Source organism: Leptodactylus fuscus, chromosome 2, assembly GCF_031893055.1.
Source record: "Leptodactylus fuscus isolate aLepFus1 chromosome 2, aLepFus1.hap2, whole genome shotgun sequence".
Taxonomy (NCBI): domain Eukaryota; kingdom Metazoa; phylum Chordata; class Amphibia; order Anura; family Leptodactylidae; genus Leptodactylus; species Leptodactylus fuscus.
The window spans coordinates 235,796,000-235,823,247 of record NC_134266.1 but is presented as its reverse complement, the minus strand read 5'-3'; the positions used below and the strand labels follow the sequence as shown (position 1 = coordinate 235,823,247).

The window sequence follows — 27,248 nt, the reverse complement described above, 5'->3', positions numbered from 1 at the left end:
GTAGTGTGAAGTCCTGCCATTGTGGTGGGCAGTGTAGTGTGTACATGTATGGGTGTGTGTACATAGGGCTGTGTGTACATGTATAGCTGAAGTCCTGTCAGTCCATATCATGGTAGTGCTAGTGCCATACACTTCAGTATTTCACAAATAACACCTTGAGCAAGTCATGTCTTGAGACGAAATAAGGGTTAACATGTCCGGTCCCGCCCCTGTGCTTGTGACAGTGTAGCCTGTGAATGGGGCACTGACTGGGGAAGGACGTCCCCACCTCGTCAGCTCCTCTCCTCCCACTGCCGGGACATTCCCCTCTCCCCACAGCCCGGCTGGGGAAACTTGTTACGTCCTTCGCTGTGTTTTTCCCCAGTTCCTCTGACTGGAAGCTGCGTGTACAGACTGGGCTGCGGACGTGGTGTCCACTTACAAGGTACTGACTAACTTACAGCCAGTGTGTGACAGCCATAGCCTGACTGACGGACTGACTGACGGACTGACTGCGCCCCTCACATGCCCGGGCTCTACTATACTTGCTCACAAACACTTTGCTGTTATTGACAGTCACTTCTTCCTATGAGCAAAGGTTGTATGTGGCTGTCTGTGTGCTGAGACCATGTATTGCTGTGAGTGTCACCTTCAGCGTGTTGTGCCTGGTGGGAGTAATTGTATATTCAGTATTTATCTTCCATTTCTTCCATATTACAATGAGTTCCCGTCACCCTGCCTATGGCTTGCATATTCATGTATCCCTCACCCATGTGCGTATTGTACAGATGGTCTGGACGCTTCTATTACTGAGGATAGATCTCGTCCCCGAGCCCTCTCCGTATAGATGACACCCTGTGACTACTATTTATTGGGCACTTCATTCAAAAGATAGTCCGAAAACTCCGAATATTTTTGTCTTATGCGTCAGAACATAAATACATATCGGCGACATTTCTAGAGATGAAAGTATATAGCTGCCGATTCTTCTGGACTGCCCAATAGACCCCTGAGAAAGGGGAGAAATCTTGGACTCTTGTAAGAGCAGGCACATTTTTCGGGTGCTGTGATCATTTTGCTATCTCCCTATCTCCGTTCTACCTATGGCTACTGGGCAATGACATGGACCATGGACAGTGTCCCGATGTCCGCTCTAGTGCTAAGTAAGCCTGGGGTAGAGCGGAGGGTGAATTGGGAAAATGTGCACATCTGGTTTTGGGTATAGTCTGGTATTGGGGTGTGTAGTTGGGTAGTTTTGTATTTAGGGGTTGTGTGGTCTATATTTGTCTGAAGGGGGTTGTTCAAGATTTTCAGAAAGTTGCCTAAATGGTAAAAAAAATAAGTCTCCAGTGGTCCCCATCCTTCAGGGATAACGTCCCATGCGTACATCATTCACTTGACTACACTAGCCACTCACTAGCCTCTGTAGCCACTGTACGTGCACGGATCACTACTGAGGAAATTGATTGGCTGTCACATGAATGCCATTGCTCCAAGATCAGTGGGTGGCAATGAAGCGGCCAGGAGACTTTGAAGGGTTGTCTAACCAATAAGGTGTATTAATACAGGCTTAGGGGGGTGTTCACACTAGCGCCGCTGTCCGCCTTTTTTCAAGACCGTGGAAAAACCAGGCAAAACTGCATAGGGACGGCTTGCTGGTGGTCAGTTTAAAAACCAATTCATTTCAATGGGTTTTTAAAGCAAACCGCCGGTGTCCGTATTCAGCCTCTCTGCTGTGAATCCGGTCTTTATGTACGAATACAAAGTCCTGCATGTCTTACTTTGTGTCCAAAAATATAAGATTTCACAGCGGAGAGGCTGAATATGTACACTGGCGGTTTGCTTTAAAAACCCATTGAAATGAATTGGTTTTTAAACTGACCACCGGCAAGCCGTCCCTATGCACTTTTTTTGGCTTTTCCACAGACTCACAAAGGGCAGACATTGACGGTAGTGTGAACACCCCCTAAAAATAGTGTAAATAATAAGACAAGTGATAGTTACTTCACTACAAGCCCACCATTCCCATACAATACGGCGTTCCTCGCCGGTGTCTAATTTTGTTCCCCCTCTACACACAGGAAGTGACCGTTTAGCCAATTACTGGCCACAGCGGTGACCCATCTCAGCCACTAAATGGCCACCAAATGGCTGAGTAACATTTCCTGTGTGTCTAGAGGTACCAGAAAGTGGACACCAGAGAGGACACATGAGGGCAGGGCTGTGGTCAGCAGACTAAAGCTCAGGATCTGACTCCTGCTCCTTCATTAATGACAGCCATAGTCAGAGAAAAGCTGCAAAGCTCCTCTAATTCACAAAAAATGATAGTGACTGACTTCCTATTAAAGTACAAAAGTAATAAACTATGTATCTAGTTCAGTATAACAATATCAATAACTGTGTATTATACATTAGCAAATGATCATTTTGTTTTGAGGTCGGAGTAGATAACTTTTTCTAACAGCAACTCCTGGACTCTGACTTCACATCCCTGGTTCTGGAATAGGACTGGTGGGGCATCATAAGTATCTCTATTCTTCTTCTTATTTTTTCATCATCATCATCATTATTATTATTATTATTATTATTATTATTATTATTTTACACCTTTCTTAGCCTGTTTTTAATAAAATGAAAGTGGTTTCACAACCCCTGTAATGGGTGATCACTAAAAACCTGTGTGGTTAGTTCCAAAGAATTATTATGTCATTCTACACTCACCGGCCACTTTATTAGGTACACCTGTCCAACTGCTCGTTAACACTTAATTTCTAATCAGCCAATCACATGGCGGCAACTCAGTGCATTTAGGCATGTAGACATGGTCAAGACAATCTCCTGCAGTTCAAACCGAGCATCAGTATGGGGAAGAAAGGTGATTTGGGTGCCTTTGAACGTGGCATGGTTGTTGGTGCCAGAAGGGCTGGTCTGAGTATTTCAGAAACTGCTGATCTACTGGGATTTTCACACACAACCATATCTAGGGTTTACAGAGAATGGTCCGAAAAAGAAAAAACATCCAGTGAGCGGCAGTTCTGTGGGCGGAAATGCGTTGTTGATGCCAGAGGTCAGAGGAGAATGGCCAGACTGGTTCGAGCTGATAGAAAGGCAACAGTGACTCAAATAGCCACCCGTTACAACCAAGGTAGCCAGAAGAGCATCTCTGAACGCACAGTACGTCGAACTTTGAGGCAGATGGGCTACAGCAGCAGAAGACCACACCGGGTGCCACTCCTTTCAGCTAAGAACAGGAAACTGAGGCTACAATTTGCACAAGCTCATCGAAATTGGACAATTGAAGATTGGAAAAACGTTGCCTGGTCTGATGAGTCTCGATTTCTGCTGCGACATTCGGATGGTAGGGTCAGAATTTGGCGTCAACAACATGAAAGCATGGATCCATCCTGCCTTGTATCAACGGTTCAGGCTGGTGGTGGTGGTGTCATGGTGTGGGGAATATTTTCTTGGCACTCTTTGGGCCCCTTGGTACCAATTGAGCATCGTTGCAACGCCAAAGCCTACCTGAGTATTGTTGCTGACCATGTCCATCCCTTTATGACCACAATGTACCCAACATCTGATGGCTACTTTCAGCAGGATAATGCGCCATGTCATAAAGCTGGAATCATCTCAGACTGGTTTCTTGAACATGACAATGAGTTCACTGTACTCCAATGGCCTCCACAGTCACCAGATCTCAATCCAATAGAGGAGCATCTTTGGGATGTGGTGGAACGGGAGATTCGCATCATGGATGTGCAGCCGACAAATCTGCGGCAACTGTGTGATGCCATCATGTCAATATGGACCAAAATCTCTGAGGAATGCTTCCAGCACCTTGTTGAATCTATGCCACGAAGAATTGAGGCAGTTCTGAAGGCAAAAGGGGGTCCAACCCGTTACTAGCATGGTGTACCTAATAAAGTGGCCGGTGAGTGTATTCATTCACATTGTTTTACAAGCAAGTTTATTTTCAGTTCTTTTCTCAGGAAAAAAGAGAAATATTTCTTTGTCATATTTCCCACCGGTATAAGTACTAGTGCTCTAGAAGTATTCAGATATTTCACCTTGCAAATAATAAGGAAATTTGTGAATTTTTCACCCCTCCTGGTTCTTTTTTTTGGGTTGGTTCTTTACCTGGGAGATATAAAAAACGGTGAACCCACAGTGAAGTCTTCTTTTGGTGTTATGTGATTTGAGATTATTGGAGGGCTAAGGAGAAGTCTTATTTGTTTTTTTGGTTCTTAGTGGATCTAGGGTCTGTATGAAGGATTCTTATCTGGGGTCTGTATTATTTCAGGGACTCTGAAGTGTCTGTATTTATATAGGGTTTTTGGTTTGGGGCTTTATTCAGGGGTAGTCTGGACTGTGGTCTGTATTTAGGGGGTCTGGGATTTGTTTGTTGAAGGGGTCTGATTTTGGGTTTATATTAGTTTAGGATGTCTTATAGGGACTATGTCACCAGGACACTTTCTGTGGGACTAAATGCAAAGTCACGGCTGGCATGAATTAAATCCCTTTTGATGCCTCCATTGCAAAGATATTAACTATTTCCCTGATATGTCAGAGTTGTTTGGTGCAACGAGGGCATCATCATTTGATCACATCACACCACTATGCTTAACAGCACCCAGTCCCCCCTACTATGATTGACATGTACGCTGCATGTCCCTGTCACTTATAGCAGTGAGGTAACTCTTCCGTGCAATGAGAGCAATTGTGATGTCCTTGTTGCACCAAACAGCTCATTAGCATATCAGGAAAAGAGGGGTCAATCAGAAAGCAGAAAAAAGTTTTCTATTCATGTGAGTCCCAGTTATATGTCTATGCCTATAGTTCGATGGCTACTCTTCCGGGGACAGACTTCCTTTAAAGAGGGTCTATCAGATCCAAACTGCCTCTGAAACCAGTAATAGTGCCATGTAGGGGGTTTTATACAGAAATTTACCTATGTAGTCAAAAACTGATGAAGCATTGCAGAAATGATCAAATTTGCGTAGATATACAAATCAACCTGCAAGTGCACTGGAGGCGGAGCCTGACGTGGAGATATTACTACCGACAGATGCTGAAAATTTCATTTCACCACTGCAAGGGTTGCATTGGGAAGCAGCTTCAGTGAAGCTGTTTGTAGGTAAAACTGGAGGACCTTTCACCAACTTCACCAAAGATAAGAGCACCTATTGCTCAGGAACAGTGGGGGCCATAGAAAACAAATCCAATTGTGCCAGAATGTGAGGCGTGGTGCCTATTAATGGATGCAAAAAGCTGGACTTGGTGGAGGTAGTGACAGGTCCCCATTAAAGAGGACCTTTCACCTAGCTCAACAAGTCCTGCTCATCAAGTAATAGGTGCTGCTCCACTGATTCTGGCACTATTGGAATTTTTTCTCTAGCTCCCACCCTTCCTGAGCAATAGGTGCTGTTATCTTTAGTCCCTGATATGCTATTTCGACCCTGCACTGTTAGGTGGGCGGTGTCAGGCAGGAGCAGACAAGGGATGTGATTCTGAGCTCTGACACTGGCTGCCTCTGATTGGAGCTCTGAATTACACCCCCTGCCTGACCCCGCCCTTCTGACATTATAGAGCTTACATAGCACATCAGGCACCAAAACTACCTGCACTTGTTCTCAGGAATGACAAGGGCTAGAGAGAAAATTCCAACTGTCCCGGAATCAGTGGAACAGGACCTATTAACAGATCCTAAGGACTAGAATCTTTAAGCATGTTGAAAACTAACATACCCAATCCTTCTGTTCCCTGATATTAGCTGACAAGGAAGAGTCATGCCACCCGTATATAGCCATTAGATAGCAAGTTCCATTGAATCAGCAGATTCTGATGACTTTTATAATGTGTATGGGCTCTCATTTAAAACAATAGTCCAGGGTAGTCCTAGTATTTTACCTATAGTGATACACTGTGGCCATTTCCAGGATAGAGGAGAAAACTACATATACAACATACATTTAGCTGATAGAGAATTGTCTAAACATATTAAACCTCTCAGGCTGGGGACACATCTGGTAATATTTGTCTGCACCCCTTCACGATAATGTTACTTTTATGCCATAGAGACTTATAGAATATTAATATATATATATTCTCATGTCAGATACTAATACCTTCCACGCGCCCCTCTTACAGAGGGACAGTCCTACTTTTGACGCAAGTCCCTCCATTCCTCTTTGCTCTTTATTTTGGATACTGACATGTATGAATCAGCAAGCGTATAGACATACAAACACATCCCCCTCCTGGTAAACTATAGGTGTCCCACTTTGGGCGATATGTAATAAGAGAAACAAAATGCATAGGTAAGATGGTTCCTATACAATATGGGATACTGTAGACTTGTAGGACTGTAGGTCTTTTGTCAGCTCCGTGTATAGGGTATCAGGACTGGCATGTATAAGGCAGCCCGCACATGTATAGCATACCTGACATTTGACCTCTTACACATCACAACTCTGTATTTAGAAGTCCTCTTCTGTAGTTGTTACCCCCCAAGACCGTGGGATCACCATAGACCCCTATTTATATTGCTACGTCTCTGCTATTTGTCACAACTTTGTAGCAAAGTTCTGAAGGCACTTTGTAAAGGTCTTCCCACAAATAACACTTAAAGAGGACCTTTCACCATATCTGGGCACATGCAGTGTTATATACTGCCGGAAAGCTGACAGTGCGCTGAGTTCAGCACACTGTCGGCTTTCCCGATCTGTGCCCGGTGTGAAGAGCTTACGGTCCGGTACCGTAGCTCTTCTATGGTCAGAAGGGCGTTTCTGACCATTAGCCAGAGACGTCCTTCTGCCTTGCGGCGCCTATCGCGCTGCACAGTGTGAGCGGGGAGGAATACCCCCTCTCTCTGCTCACAGCGCTCGTCCATAGACGAGCATTATCAGGAGCGGGAGGGGGCGTTCCTCCCCGCTCCACAGCACAGTGCGATAGGCGCCGCGAGGCAGAAGGACGTTCCTGGCTAATGGTCAGAAACGCCCTTCTGACCATAGAAGAGCTACGGTACCCGACCGTAAGCTCTTCACACCGGGCACAGATCAGGAAAGCCGACAGTGTGCTGAACTCAGCGCACTGTCAGCTTTCCGGCAGTATATAACACTGCAAGTGCCCAGATATGGTGAAAGGTCCTCTTTAAATGAGTTAGGGTCCGACTGCTGGGACCCCCACAATAGGAGGAAAGGTATGGAGCTTTGTCCCTTCATGTCTTTAATGCGTACAGAATGGGAAGAGATAGCGGCACGGATTTGTTAATGTGTAAACAGTTGCAGTATTGCTTTTATCACATTTAGTTGATGGTTTCACTCATTTAGACTGTGGACGTGTAATAAAGATCTATAAATGTGGTAGATATCATCTATAATCTCTGTGTGTAAACACGTCTGAAAGCTGAGGCAAGCAGTACAGGTAAGTCGGTGCCTTTGAGCATTGCTTACCTGCTGTTATGTCAGGATTTGCCACTTGGATACTGGTTAGTTCTTAGTTGTGGCAAATGTATTATAGAACACTGTAATCCTCCTGTTCCCTAACGACCGACTCCAACGTTTCCATAATAATATCATTAAAAATAGATAATATAATTTTTAAAAAAATCATTTTATTTTGCATCTGGAGTCGATAACTTTTTCCGACTCCATCGCCCTGAGTAAGCCTACATTCACATGAGCAAGGTGTAAAGCGTCCATTTTTCAAGCCGTTATGCACCTGAGGGGCAAACATGTCCCCTGCTTCCTAATACATTGTAATGTATGGAGGGTTTAGTGAAAATGGACAAACATAGAGCGTGACGTGCCCCATTCACAAACAATGAAATTAATGCGGCGGTGTGATTATTGGGTAAAGGGACTGCGCAGGTCTTTCGACTCTAAGCCCCATTCTTCACAATCTAAAGGATTATAGACTTGCCGTATATAAGAATGATTCTTTACATAGAAGGCTATATATACTGAGGTGTGACAGATGCTTATTAACTGCTTCATTGACTTTAGTTACACTATTCACAATGTGGTCACACTTTATGTCAGTGCTTGAGATGTTAAATGCTTTGTGCCGCCTGCGCTCTTGCCTCACTTATTTACGCTAGTTTTTGTCTCTCTTTTTTTTTTTTTTTTTGCTTGAAGTCTATTAAAAATTCCTGCCTATGTAGATTTCTGCAATACATATTCCTGCAGAGACCTACATTATATCTCTTTTTACTTAAAGTGGATATTAGAGTTTATCCCGTTCACATGGAGTAAATTCACGTTTATTTTGGCAAAATACACGTGTAAAAATAAGACTCCCATTGACTTCAATGGCATTTTACACGTATTTTGACGTGTATTTTGATGTGTATTTTGTCGTGTTTTTTTACACGTGTAAAAAAAATGTCATTGAAGTCAATGGGAGTCTTATTTTTAGACGTGTATTTTTTACACGTGTATTTTGCCAAAATACATGCGCATTTACTCCGTGTGAACAGGCCCTGAACAACTGAGGTGCAAAACGGCCGTGAAAACTTCTAATTTTTTACGCCCGTCTTGCAACCCATACCTTTGAGCGTATCAAGGGGTCGTAAAAACGGACAAAAATAGGACATGGCCTATATTTTGACGGTCTCTGAATAGCCTCCTATTCACAGACATTGAATTGTGAAGTCTGATAAAAAATTGTGAATAGAGCTTAAACCATAAAAAAGCCCAAACCAAAAAAACTGACACACATTGTCCTACATCACATCTATTATGTGTTTTAGGTTAAAGCTCTGTTCACATGAACAATTGTCATGGCCGTGTGATGGTTTATTTTTAATGGCCATCACACGGCTGCATTGAATTTATCTGGGGCTATTTACGCGGCTGATTTTTTTGATGGTCCATTTTAATGAACCGCCAAAAATTGGGAAATGTCCTATTTTTACCCATTTTTATTGATTGTTCAATAAACTCAAATTGAGGTATTTGTTATATCGAGAGGCCCACAGGTGCAAAACAAAAGTTAGGTTTTTCACTGTTTTGTACATAGGTTATCTGAATAGAGCCTCAGAGGTTGGCTATGCTGCAAGATAGATGACCTGCCATATAATACGACAAAGTTAGGTAGTGTTCAACGTGGCGTAAAATGGACCAACAGTAAGTGGACTAAAGTGAGCCAAACAATAGGTGGTGTAAAGTTAGACAATAGTGTCTAGAAACGCGCTAGTCTGTGATGCAGGCGAGAGCCGCTGTGGTACATCTGCTGCATCTTTAGACTTTCCGGTCTCATTTTCTATCTATCCATATATATATATATATATATATATATATATATATATATATATATATATATATATACACCAGATCTACTGGCTAGTGGATGTAAGCATGACTAGCTACCTTGTGACTGTGGTCTGTGAAATCTATTTTTCACTGAATATCACAAGTTTATCACAAGCGCTATCATGTCTCAGTATAAGTGACACAGGCTCTAGTCATCGCTAAATTGTAGCAATTTTTTTTTGCTCCCCTCTCTCATATACATCTGTGGGGAAAATTCAGCATTTCCTCAAGTAAAATGAAAAGGCTGCATTTTTCAAAAACATACGCTTTTCTGACCGCACACCCCCGGGCCGATGAACTGCTTACATTGGCACTGAAGCCTCTTCTGTACTAACCAAGCACAGCCCGGGACATTTGTGTGGCGGCTGTGCTTAGTATCAGAGCTTATCCCATGCAATCGAGCTACAATCAGACCATGTGACCAATGAACACAAAGCGCCTGCTTCAAACCGCTGGTCTGCGGTGGGTCCCGGGTGTCGGACCCATACCGATCTTCAATTGATGACCTGTCCTAAAGATAGCTCTCAAAGTGAACAGTCCCGGAAACCCCTTTAAACAAAATCTCATTCACTTTGCTGGGACTGTAAAACACAGGGTATTTCCGCCACTTATATGATGTTCTAGGGCTAATAGTGCTATAGTGACCCTACCTTGCCATAGTGCAATCTTACTGTCAAAGAAAATGAACTTCAGCTGTTCAGAGCCCCCCCTGGCGTTGCCCTGTCTGCCAGGGCATCCATTTTCACCACCCAGCACTCTCCTCTAACATAAGATTGACAGGTGCGGAAGGTGCAGATTTGTGGAAGCCAGACTGGGCCACTTCTTGGGTGCACTGAACAGCTCATTTCTATATCGAATAATAAATAATTTTCCTGGCACCGAGATTGCCAAAGTCTTGGAGATTGAAGGTTCAGGATGGAGAATGTTATTCATAGAGCACTGGCAGAACGGAGAGCATGGATAGAGTGGTAGACAGACATGCGAGAGGAGTTGTGAGCTGTTACGTGTTGTAGTCAATTCTTTGGGAGTTCTTAGAACAGCAGAGCTAATATTCATACTGGGAAGTATAGCTTAAAGAGGATATTTCATGTTCTCGGGCACATGTGGTTTTATATACCACTAGAAAGCCGACTGCACTGAATTCAAGAGACTTGCACTGTGGGGGGAGTTCGTTCCTCACAGCCCAGCTAGACTGTCAGGAACGCCCTTCTGATGGTGGGCAAAGATTGGTGCCAAAACTAACGGTACTGATATCTCCAACCCGAGGGCACGTAACAGGAAAGCTAACAGTGCACTGAATTCAGTATATAAAACCGCATGTGCCTGAGGATGTGAAGTTTTTGAGAGATTTGGGTTGCCATGGGCCCCTTGGGATCCTTGGACCCACTTTTTCTGGCACAAATGGCTGATACTCCCTTGGGCTAATAGCATGTTATCGAGCAGGAGGAGCTGAGCATGGTGATATACAGTTTTTTCAGGATGACAGATTCCCTTTAATTTGTCTACCATATTCTTCAATAGAAGACAAGCCTTAACCCAGTAGTGACTTGTGTATAGACTTTCTACGTCGGTCACTAATGGGACCGCTGCAATTGACTTTCTGTGTCAGTTGCAACAGAATAATGTAGGGTCTCCCGGATGCTCAGGTATGAGAGTCGGGAACCTGCTCCTAATACCTGGGATTGGAGTTTAACTGCTTAGAGTCAAGTGTGGCCTCGTCATATGTGGGGATTTGGAGGGCGGGGGTTCCCTCCTGGAAGCATCAGCATCCCTACAAACGACATTGTAAGGGTTCGAGGCCTTTAAATGGCAGCTAGGGGCCTAGTGAAAGCCTCCAGGGCTGCCTTAGTATTAGTCACAGCCTAATAGAATGTCTATTAGTATAATGCATTGCAATACATAGGTAAAAGCAATCTCCTACGAGAGACAAAAGAATAGCAACAAAGCTAAAAAAATATATATATAATTCTTTTAATAAAAACAAAGCATAACACATATATTGACTAATACCGGCTCTGTAAGTACCCAAACAATACAATTGTAATGATATTTCATCAGCACAGTGAAGAGCATAAAATAAGTCTTAAAAAAAAGACCAGTATTGTCGGCCATAGAGAAAGCATTATAAAAAGCGATCAAAAATCATGGCAATAAGAACTTCAGGTCTTCCTGCAAAAAATAAACCCTTGCACAATCCTGACAAAAAATATTATTAAGTTATGGGTCCTGAAAAGCAGTGATGAAAAAATATGTTTACTTTGCAAAATTAGAAAAAATTGTATCGACCCAGTGAATAAATTCATCGAGTTATTTAAGCTGCGCCATGAATGATGCAAAATTTATAGTATAAACAGGCAATAATTAAATTATTTTTTTTTCTATTGCTTCTCAGAAAGAGTTAAAAGTTAATCAATGAGGAATTTCTACCCCAAAATAGTGCCATTAAACATCACCACTTGTCCTGCGAAAAACATGTTGTCATACTGTTACATTGACAGAAAAATAAAAGCTACAGGACTTGTTATGTAATGAGGGAAAAATGATAAAATAGTTTGCCCATCAAGGCCTAAAAGAAGTCGTCACAAAGGGGTGCGAGAAGGTGAAAGGCAAAGTGCTGGAGGCCTGCCATATCAGCCCCAGATTCTTGACGTATGGGTGGTCCAGGGTGGGTCTGGAGTAGGCTTCAGCCCCAGGTGTAGGGCCATAAAAGGCTGCAGAGCCTGCACTTCATGGCAGATCCTGAGAGGAGAGGAAGTGACTGGGTCTGTCCTGATACTGAAAGTCTTGTGTACGGTACAGTGTTTTTTTCGTTTATTTTGTGTGGCTGGCAGTAAGCCACATGTACAGTTAGTATTTTCTGTTTAGTTAGCGCTCAGACGAGCAGGATTATGGTTTGATATTATTTTGCCTGAAGTTAAGGCTGTATTTTATTTTGCTCATTTTTTTGTGCCTGACATAAAGGTTTATTTTGCTTTTTTTCTTAAATAAACCTGTTTACTACAAGATTTGTGTCGCTGCCTCTGACTGTTTGGGTCCGCACCATTGCTTCTACCGATCTACCTTCCCTACAGTAGTTAAATAGGACGTCTGCATTGACAGCAATTGCAGCTAGATTCAGTTAGAACTGAATGCACTGATAACCTTGTTACTGGCTGAGGTAAGAAATGAAGGATAAGGTGTGAAAGCCCTTTATAAGAACACTGAGGGCTGAACGCTGCATTTTTACTTTTGCAGAAACGCTCCTTTTTTCCCGTGTTTCACTACGTGGGGCCTTATCCTAAGGCCGGTGCCCCACGTGGTGTAAATGCTATGGTTTGACTGTGGCAGAAACGGTGTGGAAAAAAAGCGGCTTTTTACAGTCAGAGCAGAGTGGAGAGGATTCTAGGGAAAAATATGCACAGTGGACTCGCTACGATTTCCAAATCTGTTGTCTTTGTGGTTTTTCCTGCAGTGCTTTTTTGCCGCTGAACATCATAACACTACTATAGAGTTCATTGAGGAACCAATACCCTGTAATCCGTGCTGAGCATAGAAATATTGTTTTACACTTCCAGATTAACATGGAAGGCTTGTCGTGAGGAGAAGGAAGGGGATGATAGCAGATATATGAGTAGTACCTGTTACTAGCGTACAACTCTGTTTACTTCATCTAGTCTAGTTTAGTAAGAGATATTATCAGAAACTAAACAAAGGACTGGGATGAAACACACTGGATCACTATTGGATTCTTCATATGGTTACTCGGGGTGTAAGGGTATGTTCACACAGAAGAATCTGTTGCTGATTTTGATTTTCTAAAACCAGCGACGCCTTCTGCTGTGATTCTGCCTCCCATTGTATATCAGAATAGGAGGCTGAAAAAAAAAATAAGCTCCCCGCTTGCTGAGGATTCGGCAGCTGATTCAGTCACCTAGTCGCTGGCTCGAGACAATCGATTAGGTCGATCTGGGCCTGTTCAGTCTCAGCAGTCCGCTGGAGGGGGCAGAATATGTACAAGAATCTGAGGTGGATGTCCGTCTCCAATTCCTTTTCATTTTCCAATGTGTGAACTCACCCTGAGGCCCTATGTAAGGCTGAGGCGCCACGTTGTAGAAACGCAGTGTTTTTGTATTGCGGATTTTGCTGTAGTGGTTACAGAAGGAATGGGAAGTATCTAGGAAGCTCCTATACCTCAGGGCCCCAAGTGGTGTAAATGCTGCGGAAAAATAGTGAATCCCATCCCCACACAGCGGTAAAATATGCACAGTGGACACGATACGAATTCCAAACCTGTTGTGGTTTTGGAAATCGCAGCATGTCAATTCTACTTACGGAAATGGCAGCGGTTTCCCTTTAGGTATAATTGAAGGAGAAAGTCTGTAGAGTAAACCTGTGCAGGACACTGCAGGAAAAGCTGCGATGTGTTGCTGCCGCGGTTTTTGCCACAGCGCTTTTTTTGCTGCAGGACACTACGTGGGACCTTCTCCGTTTTGTTCAATGCACTCCTGACTTTGGCTCAAGAAAACTTCTGACTTTCGACGCCAAAAAGACATTTAACCACCTGTAGGGTCTTTTATATTGGCTACATTAAATTGGTTTCTCTGATTTATTTCATAGAACTTCGATCAATTTATAGTCCGACCCCAATTCAACCACTAGCAATAAGTTACCGTATTTTTCGAACTATAAGACGCACAAATATGGGAGGAAAATGGGGGTGCGTCTTATCGTCCGAATGCAGCAGGACGACGAGGCAAGTTCACGAGTAGATAGATACTACTATACATTGACTTGTCTATGTACAGTAATATCTATCTACTCATGAACTTCGCTCAACTTACCTGCTGCCGCTGCCCTCTGCTGGTCTGGTCCTCTGTCCTTCATGTGGCTTCAGAGCGCCCCGCTCCCGCCTCCCTAGACTAGTATTATAGATAAGGCGGGGCTTAGGAGAGTGTGGGCGGGTACTGGGAGGGGAGATGTGAGTGATGCACTCAGGTCTCCCCGCCCACACTCTACAGCTGCACCAAGCCCTGCCTACTCCCTACATCTCTACAATACTAGTCTAGGCAGGCGGGGGGCGCAGGGCGCTCTGAAGACATGTGAAGGAAAGAGGACCGGACCGGGTGGGGGGGGTCTTAAAGATGGCGGCCTCTCCTGCAGAGCAATTGCCATAGCGACCGAGTCTCTGCTGTACAGGAGACCCAATAGCTATGGCAATCGATCTGCAAGAGCGGCCGACCTGTTACTGTGCCACGCGGGAACCTCCCCTGACCAGCCTCAATAGTAATATTGAGCATCTCCCATAGACTGCAATACAATTGTATTGCAGTCTATGGGACTTGCAATCAAATGATTGCAAGTTCAAAATTATCCCTAGAATACATATAAAACAAAAACATTACTGTTGAAACACATATACATTTGGTATCCCTGTGTCCGAAAACCCCCAGTTCTATTTACATTGGTGAAATACATACATATAAATAAATAAAATAAATAAATAAAATAAATACATATTATTATGTTATTAAATATTTTACAAATTTTTTTGCTTCAATTTTTTCCCCCCTATTTTCCTCCTCTAAAACCTTAGTGCGTCTTATAGTCCCAAAAATATGATACTCCATATTTGTTCCCAGCTCATTGAAATGAAGAATGTCACTGGCTAGGGCTGCCCCCTCTTCCCCCTCCTATTTACTCTGTGTATTTATTCTGTTGGCTGCTATTCATCCACACACAGATGTACACAGTATTAAAGTCAAGGACATTCAATTTAAGCTACACTTGTGGATGACATACTTCTCACACTTTACCTAACACTCTCCCTAACCTTCGTACACTCCTGAATCACTTTGCAAGCCTGTCTGAATACAAAATAAATCGATAGAAAACATTACTTTTAAAATCTCAGCCCATAAGAATTTTACACTAGGAAAGATGCCTTCCTAAGGAGTAGTTCACACAGGGTTCCGCATAAACACATTCCTTTGTGGCTTTCCGCTCCGGATTAGGTCCAAATGAATGGGCCTAGTCTGGAGTGTGGTGTCGCGAGGCGGACGCCGCGGCTAAATCAGCGAGCGGAAAAAGAAAATGACCAGCACCCATTGAATTCAATGGGAGGCGGCAGGATTTTGACACAGATTCCACATCCAAATCCTGACCATTTTGCCCTGTGTGAACTAGCCCTTAGCTACACATCATAGTGTACACTATATACACATATTCTTAGGGCTTTTTAAAGACATTTTCCATTTGCCATATAATGGAATTATATCCATCTGTCATTTGATGGCCACATTGTAGTAGTCACCATGTCCATATTACCTAAGAAGGGCACTAGTCTGGTCAAAAATTCCTGGTAGATAGAGGATGAAAAATTATAGATGGTTCCTAATCATATGTTGTGGACCCTAATTCCCTGTTATGGTCCACAACATATGTGCATATTAATATGCCATTGTTAGGCACCATTATATTCTTTTTTATTTGTATTACATCCTTCCTGTATGACCCCATACAACACGATGGCCTCATGGGCAATATGTCTAGGCCATAATTTTAGATTTCTTCTAATTGGTGGATGTGATAGATTACGGGACCTTGGAAGTGATACCCTTTCAATGCCCTCCCCATGGTATTTAAAAATATATATATACATACAAGTGAATAAATTAGAATATCATCAAAAAGTTATTTTTTTAATAATTCAATTGAAAAGTGAAACTCTTATTTCTGTTCATGTTGATGATTCTGGCTTACAGCCAAGGAAAACCCAAAAGTCATTATCTCAGAAAATTAGAATATTATATAAGAATAACTGTAAAAAGATTATTTAACACAGAAATGTTGGCCAAATGAAAAGTACAGTCTGTCCAGTAAATGCCCTCAATACTCGGTGGGGGCTCCTTTGGCATGAATGACTGTGGCAATGTGGTATGGAAGGATCAGCCTGTGGCACTGCAGAGCATGTGTTATGGAAGCCCAGGTTATATGATAGCAGCCTTCAGCTCGTCTGCATTGTTGGGTCTGGGGTCTCTCGTCTTCCTCTTAATAATAACCTATAGATTCTCTATGGGGTTAGGGTCAGGCGAGTTTGCTGGCCAGTCAAGCACAGTGATACTGTGGTTAGTAAACCAGGTTTTGGTACTTTTGGCAGGGTGGACAGGGACCTAGTGCTGTTGGAAAATGAAAATTCCATCTCCAAAAAACTTGTGGGCAGAGGTAAGCATGAAGTGCTCTAGAATTTCTTGGTAGATGGCTGGATTGACTGTGGTTTTGATGAAACACAGTGGACCTCCACCTGCAGATGACATGGCTCCCCAAACCATCACCGATTGTGGAAACCTCTCACTAGACCTCAAGCAGCCTGGATTGTGTGCAGCCGCCTCTCCGCTCTTCCTCCAGACTCTGGGATCGTGATTTCCAAGTTAAATGCAAAATTTACTTTCATCTGAAAACACCTTTGACCACTGAGCAACAGTCCAGTTCTTTCTCTCCTTGGCCCATGTAAGACACTTCTGGCGTTGTCTATTGGTCATGAGTGGCTTGACACATGGAATGTGACATTTGCAGCCCCATATCCTGTATACATCTGTATTTGGTGGCTCTTGAAGCACTGACCCCAACAGCAGTCCACTCCTTGTGAATCTCCCCCAAATTTTTGAATGGCCTTTTGCTAAGTATCCTATCAAGGCTGCAGTTATCCCAGTTGCTTGTGAGCAAAAAGACGGATCCCATTGAAATCAATGGGAGCTGCTCAGGAGTTTTTTCCAGGAGCCGACAAGCGAGGTGCTCATTCTTCAGGCCAAGTCGCCTTGCGATTCGGCCTGAAGACACTCCCTCCTCCGGACTAGGCCCATTCATTGGGTCTAATCCGGAGTGGAGTGCGTGGCTGGATGCCAGTACAGTGCATCGGCTTTCAGTCGCGGTTACCCGGCTTTTGGTCTAGAACCTGAGGTGGCCTCCACCTCAGGTTCCAGACCAAAAATCGCCGTGTGAACTTACCCTAAGTGACCTTTTTGAACGCTTAGGAAGCCTTTGCAGCTGTTTTGGGTTAATAATTCTAATTTTCTGAGATGACTTTTGGGTTTTCCTTGGCTGTAAACCACAATCTTCAGCATTAACAGAAAGAAACACTTGAAAAAGTTCACTCTGTTTGTAATGACTCAATATAATATATGGGGCTTCACTTTTTCAATTTAATTAGTAAAGAAAATAATTTTTTTTTTGATGATATTCTAATTTATTGAGATGCACTTGTAATTTATGACAAGGTACACAAATCACGTGTCTAAACAGAAATGTGCGACATCTCCTTGCTCTTATAGATTTTTCACATCAATGAACAATCTAATAGGGATGATGTCCCTGCCCCCACCATGACTATACGGCTCCCAAACCTCCCTTGTGCAGGGTGCAAATCTTAAAAAGTCACAATGTTTGTGCAAAAATTGTGACTTGTGATAGCAGTTGCAACTTTTTATACTTTTTTACTTGTACTCTACTTGTACTTCTGTTTTCTGGAGCACATAAGTACTTTCTGGAGTACTTTCTTCAACTATGGGCCTGCACAGTCCTGATTCACCGCCTCATTGTTGGACAGTAACCTGCTAATGGTATGACATGTTTAATTTGTTTTGTTCGTAAAACTGTAAATTTTTCTTTTTTTTTTTTTTCGTAACTGTAAATTTTTCTGTGTGATAAACGTATTTCAATAAAATCAAATCTGACAATCTAGAAAATTCTGAAAACACAAAAAATGGATGCAGAGAGTGCGCCTTCTGGCAAGGCGGATGGGTACTTGTCTTGCGTTCCAGCACAATACCTCCTCTCCTCCACTTCCTCTTCTTGAGCTTGCGAGGAACTCAGAGTTGGAAGCTGTTGGAGAGCGCTGGAGTATCAAAGTTCTGTCCAGGCTACCAAGTTCTCTCCTCTGGAACAAAGTCTTTCCAGTAGACTTTAGTGTACAATTATTTACTGTGCAAGCAGTGACTCAGCACCACAGGGCTCAGCAAAGATGTACAGAATACCAGTGAGGAATGTGCCGAGAAGCAGGAACATGCAGGTGCTGAGAAAATGGATTCATTTGTCCAAGGACAGATAAGGAAGCCAATATCGGTAGGAAGACAAGTGTATTGTTCCTCAGATCTCTAGTGTTGACTGTGGGTCTTTTATGAAGCAGAACAAGATGGCAAAGGAACCTATTAATGCACAATGCGGGAGACTTTTCATGAGGAAATTTTTTAAAGTCAATCCCCTTCTGACATTACAGAGTCTAAATAGCACATCCGGCATCAAAACTTCGCTTGTTGCTTGGGCTGACCGATCTTTGGAAGCTGTACAATTGTGGAAATGGGTTACAGGGTGGCACTCGACTCCGATCACGATCACCGAGGAACTGACCAACTCCCGAGTGGAAACCATGTAAAAAAAAAAATGAATTGTGGTAAAATACCATTGGTCCAGAGATGGGTGGGCTAATCAGGTGACGTCATACGGTAATATGGGAAGAAGCGGTGGTGTGTGGTGAGGATTGCACGCATGTCCTGGACCAATGGTATTTCACCACAATTGATGCCTGATGAAGGGACAAGTTCCCAAATCGTTAACGTTTCACCTTACAACAAATTGTGAATAAACACTTTTTACAGAAAAAAATCAGAGTGCCGTGACAATTTTTTGTACACGGAAGCTGCACAATGACACTTCTACATGAAGATGACAAACTAGGAGGCGCTCACAAGTGCTTTGTGTATTCATAGAAAACATTTGTAGTGGCTTTGCCAGAGCTTGTAGCCAAATAGATTGTTGCTCAACTACGGGCAGATCTGTGAAATTTCCAGAAGAACCAGAATCTTGAAAGGCATCGATCATAAAGTTGGTGCTTCAGTGAGACAACTATAGGGAAACATTTTTTTCTAGTTTATTAGGATACCTATGGACATAGTGGAAGAGAGTACCTAGGCAAAATGTGCGAGAGTTCAGACTCAAGCTGCAAAAAATAAACATGCCTTGTACCAAATGTATTATGTGATTAGGCACAAGACATGTTTTGGGTGGAGTTGAAATCAGAAAAATGTTTCCGACCCTTCAAAATGAAATGACCCATTATATTAAGCTATATTATACAGTTATTGTTATTGTATAGTTAGCTAGATACATAATTTGTTATGATTTAATTTCGTAGATATACAATCCCCAGGTTTTTTTATTTAGTAAATTACAGGATTTACTGTTTATGTCCGACCATGGCTCTCAACCACTTGTGAAAGACTTGGAGCAGAAGTTAGATTTAAGGGTGCATTCACACTGAGTAAACGCTAGCTTATTTTGTAGAGTAAAATTACACTTGTAAATTTTGCTATCCCATTGACTTCAATGACATTTTACAGGCGTATTTTTACAGGCGTATTTTTTACAGGCGTATTTTTACACTTGTAAAAAAATATCATTGAAGTCAATGGGATAGCAAAATTTACAAGTGTAATTTTACTCTACAAAATAAGCTAGCGTTTACTCAGTGTGAATGCACCCTTAGGGTGCATTCACACTACGTTTCCTGAAGCTTATTCTGAACGTAAAACATAGAAATGAATGGGCTGCTTCTTTCACTGCGAGCAGTCCCATTGAAGTGAATGGGAAGTGCCGGCGTGTACGGCTCGGCATGAGCAGAGCTTGCCGTATACGCCGGCACTTCCCATTCACTTCAATGGGACTGCTCGCAGTGAAAGAAGCAGCCCATTCATTTCTATGGAGAGCGCTCGTATGCCGGCTCCCATAGAAATGAATGGAGCTGCTTTATACGCTGCTTATTCTGAACGTGTTTTACGTTCAGAATAAGCTTCAGGAAACGTAGTGTGAATGCACCCTTAGGCTGTGAAAAATAGAGGAGTCGGTGGTTTGGCCTTCTGACTCCACAGCCCTGCCAGTTCTGAATGGAGCAGCTTGTTGGACAGGGTACTCCACTGCATTTATTCCGAATGGGATGTAGCTTTGGCTGTCTCCAGCACTGTCTAGCCCAGGGGTCAGCAATAGAGATGAGCGAGTACTATTCGAAACTCCCATTTCGAATAGCACGCACCCATAGGAATGAATGGACGCAGCCGGCACACAGGGGCTTAAGCAGCCGGCCGCTGGCAAAGTCTGCGTGCCGGCCGCTTCCATTCATTCCCATGGGTGCATGCTATTCGAAACGGCCGTTTTGAATAGTACTCAACTCAGCAACCTTCGGCACTCCAGCTGCTGTGAAACTACCACTCCCAACATGCTCTGTTCACTTCCATGGAAGTTCCAAGAACATTAGAACCAGTGTGCATGCTGGGAGTTGTAGTTTTACAACAGCTGGAGTGTCAAAGTTTGCCTAACCCTGGTCTAGCCTATTATAAATATATCACACTTAGGGCACCCTGTGATAAATTTGCTGCTGCTTCTGCTGCTCTCCTCTAGTATAATGTGGTCTAAATTTAAGAGAATATTAAATACATCTTCCCCTGCTTAACATGGGTATAAGGGAGACACGGGTTATTCTGCCATGTTTGCATTTCTCAGACCCAGAGTCAGATGTTCGTGGTGCAGATATAGTGGACTACAGCGGTTTCTAGAGTGTATCATGGGTGCAAAACAAGGATGTTGATAAGTATATTCTGATTTCTCGGATGTGAAGAGTAGACCAATCTTTAAAGTCAACTAAATGAAATCATCCAAGTATCAAAGATTGTATTGAAATGTGATCCATTTTCTGTATTCTGTTCTTCATGCTTGATGCTCGTAATTCTAATGTTTGACTGGTGTATTTGTCATTTGATATTCAGTGTTATAGAAATATATAGAGATGATGTACTTATAGTAAATTGTCTGAATTTCCAAACCATCGCTCTCATTTTACACTTCTCATCATTAACTGCTAAAGGCTGGATGTTGATTCCTCCTACGTTATGTGCACAAATGCCGTATAGTGCACTTATTCTTTATATATCAGTTGTACTTTTACAGGAGACCTTGTTAGGCGGTATTTATATGAATTACAGTAGTTTGAGCAAAAAGTAGAAACGTCAGAGTATTTTGAAGCATATGGCCATCTTTTATCTCCAATGGTCGCCACCTTTGCACACCCTATAGCGACACCCCTGTATAACTCCATAAGGACAAAGGTACTTTGGGTCTGATGTATTTTGGCAAACATGACTAAATTCTGAGGTAGTCCATTTAGTCGTCCACTCATCACTCTGGCGAATCTGGATTATGTGTGTCATCGACATATGTGACTAGGCAATTCTGGAATGTTTTTTTTCTCCCAGCAAATTCACTGTCTAAGTTAATGCCGAATAATACAGTTATTATTGACTTGGTGATACCAATTATGTCATTTTTAATAGTTCTTTTTTTTAAAATTTATTTATTTATTTTACATAATTATAATTTTTACATAGAGGAAAAAGGCTATTAAAAATGTTTTAAAAATATTTTTGAAAATACCATTTTGACCATTGTGTTATAGGCAGAAGCAATGAGAGTGTCAACACACATTGACAAACCCCTTTGACGTCACCATCACAATTGATTATGGCGTGAAAAGGGTTAAATGCCCAGGATTGCATGTATGTACCACAGGGTGACAACCGCCTGGATTCTGAACCTTTGCCATGTCGTACATGTCTGGATTTCAGCTGGGCTTCCAGCTCTGTTCTTTGTGTTACTTTTAGCACCCATCTTAGTTCATCAGTATCTATAGCCTGGAAAACCCCTTTTAGGCCGGGGCCCCACGGGCCGTAAACGCAGTGATAAAGCGCTGTTGGAAGAACAGTGGCGTGAATGCATTGCGGTTCTTTCCGCAGCGCATTTAAGTGAAAGTTCACGGAGTTTTCCTCTGCTGACTTTCTCTTAACATTATATCTATGGGAAAGCCGCTGGCATTTCGCACTGTGTCCGCGCTGCGATCTTTTCCGCAAAGTGCACTTTGCTTGCACTGTATAACGCTGTGATTTTTCCCGGGCAAATTGTGGTGTTTACGTCCCATGGGGCCCCGGCCTTAGGCTGGGGCCCCACATTGCGGAAACACAACTTTTTTTGTTGCAGATTTTGTTGCGGTTTTTTAAGCCAAAACCAAGAATGGCTACAAATGGAATCGGAAATATATAGGAAGCTCTTAGGCTAAGGCCCCACAGGCCGTATCCGCAGCACTGCGTGATCCCATTGCGGTTCTTTCCGCAGCGCTTTGAAGAGAAAGTTCAGAGTTTTCCTCTGCGGACTTTCTCTTCCTATTATATCTAAAGCCGCCGGCATTTCTGTAGATATAATTGACATCCTGCGATTTACAAAGCCGCAACGGCTTTGCAAATCGCAGCATGTCCGCACTGCATTTTTTTCCGCAAAGTGGGCATGGGATTCGCATGAATCCCATTCCCTTTCCTTGCACTGTAAAATGCAGCGATTTTTCCCGCAGCGGTGTTTACATCCCGTGGGGCCCCGGCCTTAAACTTCTAACTTCTGTTCAGTCTAGTCCTAGCTTTGGCTCAAAAAAACGCAACAAAATCTGCAACAAAAAAAAGCTGCGTTTCCGCAATGTGGAAGGCCCCACTGGGCAAAAACGTAGTGTTTTTAGGCTTTGCGGAAAAGCAGCAGAAAAATACTCTGCGTTTTACAGTACCAGCATAGTGAATACAATTTTGTCTAATACTAGCCCCACACTGCAGAAAAAAACGCTGCGGAAAAGCTGCGTTTTTCAAAAACGTTCACAGCATGTCAATTATAGTTGCGAATTTTTCCCTCCATAGATTTCTATGGAAAGTGTGAGAACCGCAGCATGATAAACTCCACGGAAAAGCATCAAAATCCGCAGACAAAAACTCACTGTTTTGCTTGGTTGAGACTAAGGCCCCACGGGCCGGAGCCGCTCTGAACGCATCCCGGTTTTTCCCGCAGTGATTTGAACAGAAAGTTCACAGAGTTTTTCCTCCACAGACTTTCTGTTACAATTATATCTATGGGAAACTTCTCGGCGTTTCCGTAGATATAATTGACATGCTGCAATTTTCAAAACCGCGACGGTTTTGGAAATTGCAGTGTGTCCACGTTGCGATTTTTTTCCGCAAAGTGGGCATGGGATACGCATGAATCCCATCCACTTTGCAAGTATTGTAATATGCAACGGAATCGTGGCGTTTCCTCCGCGGCCAAATGGAGCCCCAGCCTAAATAGCAGAGGACCAGAATTCCTTAGGATTTTCAACATAGGCTTTCAATTACCTTTATTGCACATGAGAAACTCGAGCAAAAACGCGATGGAAAACTCAACAGAAAACATATGAATTTCCACAGCACAAAACTGAAAAACTCGATGAAAAACGCATGTACATGCGTGTTTTTTTCCACGACAGAAAACACGCCGTTTTCGGGTTTTTTTACGCTGCGTTTTTTTGTTGCGTTTCCGCTCAGTGGGGCCTTAGCCTTAAGAATCAGCCCGGTGCCGTAAATGTATGGCGTGATCTGTAAAAAAGGTTAAATCAATGCCTGGGCCTCTTAATAACGCTGGCAAGGATTAGACTAAGACGGTGCGTAGGACACTGGTTACAATACATTCCTTACATTGTTTCTCATATTAGTGCTTGCACGCCAGTAAAGGGTTAAAATGTGTGCCCTTCTAATCATAAGTGTCAGATAACTTGCAGCAGGGCCTCTGTGATAAACAGGCAGGCACAGGCCATATGGATGTTATATTTAGCATGTTAATGTATACTTTGTGGACTTGTCTATGATACTTTGGAATTTAGAAGCTGCAAAGTCTACATGCCATATAATAATTCCCTTTTAGAAAGATGGTTATATAATAACAAGTTAAATTGAGGGCTATAATCAATCTAATCATACATTTTTGGAACCAGATTTCTGGAGATGGGAGGTTGATCTATGGATACTAATAGGCTTGTCCTTTTTAGGAACCTAACAGGGTCATAACATTAGGTTTGTCCTCTTTAACGCTAGCCAGGGACAGCAGTTGGAGTCAGTGCAGTGACTAGCATATCATCACTACATGGATAGCGTGCACCCGTCCTACAAGGGGTCTCCCCTGAGGTTGGGAGATAAATGGGCACTAGACTGGATACCTCTCACGCTCAGCGTTAGTATGTTGAAACTAGCAGCACCACCAATGTGTATGCAACTAACTTAACTAATTCAATTTACTGAATAGTCCCTTCAGGGTTTACATGGTACCATATGTTTTTTTTTTTTTTTTTTTTAACCCTGAACACCGCTCTATTGGTTAGGACTTCTTATTATCCTGTGTCTTACAGTTGAACATAAAGTAATTTGTTTCAGGTTACTCCCGGTCTGCAGTCCTTTTGATATTGATATCCCTGCAATTATTAGTTTGCACATGAGAGTTTACAAGCTCCTATCTGGGGTATCGATCTAGAGCACAGTCCTTGGCAGGATGGATGACCCGATATGACCCTGATAGCTGGACAGTTTTTGATAAATATTGTTCTGGCCATTGCGAGAAGGTGACAGGCAGAGAGCTGGAGTCCCAGTATATCTCCCCCAGGTTTCTGACCTATGTATGGTCCATTGCAGATCTTGAGTAGGCCTCAGCCCAGGTGTGGATTCTAGGCTTATTACAGGGCCATAAAAGGCTGCAGAGCCTGCACTTCAGAGCAGATGCTGTGAGTGAGAGGAGGCGCCTGGGTCTGTCCTGACACACTGAGATTCTGGTGAGACTGTACCGTGCTACTCTATTTTGTTTGTATTGTTAGTAAGCCACATGTATAGTTAGTTTTGACTGTTTAGTTAGAGCTCGGACGAGCAGGAATTTGTTTGAAGCTTTGCCTGAAGTTAAGGTTGTATTTTATTTAATTTATTCTATGCCTGACGTGAAGCTTTATTTATTTTGCTGTTTTTCCAAATAAACCTGTTTGGTGCAGACATCGTGTCCCTGTCGCTGACTGGTTGGGGCCGCACTACTATTGCTACCGAGCTACCTTCCCCACACCCTTATACGAGGGGGTATCCAAAAGTTTCCAGAAAAGTTGTTTTTGAAGCGTGTATTTATTTTTTTGTACAAAATTCCTTCAACCTCCTTCAAAGTACTCTCCTTTAGCGGCAATACACTTGTCAAATCTTGTCTGCCTTTGTTCAAAACATTTTTTAAACTCATCTACTTTGATGTGTGCAAGCACCTCCGTCGTTTTTCTCTTCACCTCCTCCACGTCGGAGAAACGCTTCCCCTTGAGGTTCCTCTTCATTCGTGGGAATACAAAAAAGTCACTGGGAGCCATATCGGGTGAATAAGGTGGGTGGGACAAGATAGCCATGCCATTTCTTGCCATGAAAGTGGTCACCGAGATGGCGATGTGGGCTGGGGCATTGTCGTGGAGGGAAAACCAATCACCAGACTGCTACATTTTGGGCCTTTTTCGCCGCACACTGTTGTGCAACCTCTTGAGAACCCCCAAGTAGAAAACCTGGTTGACGGTCTGACCTGTTGGAACAAATTCTGAGTGCACAATCCCTTTTGCATCAAAAAAACAAATGACCATTGTCTTCACATTGGACTTCACTTGACGAGCCTTTTTGGGGCGGGGAGAGGATGGCGTCGTCCAGTGGCTTGATTGTTGTTTGGTTTCCGGGTCGTAAGCATAGCACCAAGACTCATCTCCCGTAATAATTTTAGAAAAAAATTCTGGGTCGGTTTCGGCATGTTCTTTCATGGCACGGCATGTTTCGATGCAATGATCTTTCTGTTGATCAGTCAACCTGTGACCTGTGACATGCCCAAATCCTCCGATAAAATCCGCTGAATCGAGCTCCAACTCACTCCAGACAACTCTTCGGGTTCCTCAATGGTTTGTTGTCAATCTTCATGCACAAACTCGTTGATTTTTTGGACACTTTCGTCCGTTTGGAAAGTTGACGGACTTCCAGAACGCGGTTGATCATCAATTGACATTTCACCATTTTTAAAGCGGGTGAACCACGAGTAAACTTCAGCTTGGTTAATGTCTTTGGTGGCTGTTGGACACTGTTCTTTATAATGAGCAGAATTTGCTGCAAATCTGAACCAATTTGCTTTGTGTAGGATATTCTATTAAACCTCATCTATAGCATGCCCTCACATCCATGAGTTGTTCTACCTTTGGTAAATATGTCATCTGTGAACATGGCCAAAGGCTTTTATAGGACACTCTTAATTTAGATGAACATTCATGGTTCCGGTGGTGAAGACGTGAAGTTGAAAATGTATCTGTGTAACCCAAAGAATGAAGGTCTACACCATGAGCATATCTCTAGTCATGTCTAGGCTCACGTGTAGAGAACACATTAGCAGGGCGCTTCACACATGGTCTCCTAAAGTGACTCTCCGGGATCTCTCTTACTACATTTACTATATGTGTGCCAGTAGTCTGTACTTAATAATCATTCATTCATCGCTGTAATGGAAGTCCATTATCCATTTATTACGTTCCTTGTGCTAATACAGAGCAGCTAGTTTGTGGAGGCAAAGCTCCAGGGAGAAGGCAGAAAGCAGCGGGCTGTACCTATGATGAAACAAGGGGGTGATCTCGAAATATCTCACTCTGTAGTCTCTGTAGGTAACTATAACAAAGATCACAGTTATGTCCAAATGGAGCTCAGCTAAAATGCAGCCAAGCAGCAAATACTTCAGAGAAAAATAAATAGCATGTATTGATTCCATGTCGGAACTGACTTACATATATCATCTTTAAGCTGCAGACTGGACAGACTATAAAAAACTCCCGAAGATACAAAGATCTGGGTTGTGTACACAGATCTATTATTTTGGGTTACTTGTCTACCTCAAGCTTTGTGTGCTTTCCTATGACTACCTAATAATCCAGAATATAATTATCCAGCGCCCCCCAGGACCTCGCTTACTAAATATTTAATAATGTGTAGAGGACTTGTTTTCATTGTAGAGTTTAGTACCGAAATGTAGATCAAAGCAAATACACATGACCAGACACAA

The 27,248-nt window shown here is 42.8% G+C and overlaps 1 protein-coding gene across 1 annotated transcript in view; it reads left to right on the top strand.

Annotated features, from left to right (window-relative positions):
• Nucleotides 1–299: 299 nt before the first annotated feature.
• Nucleotides 300–27,248, top strand: part of VDR (vitamin D receptor) — a 137,499-nt gene continuing 110,550 nt past the window's right edge. The window contains exon 1 of the mRNA XM_075265835.1: nucleotides 300–424. The gene's annotated coding sequence lies outside the window, so the exon portion shown is untranslated. The remainder of the gene's footprint in view (nucleotides 425–27,248) is intronic.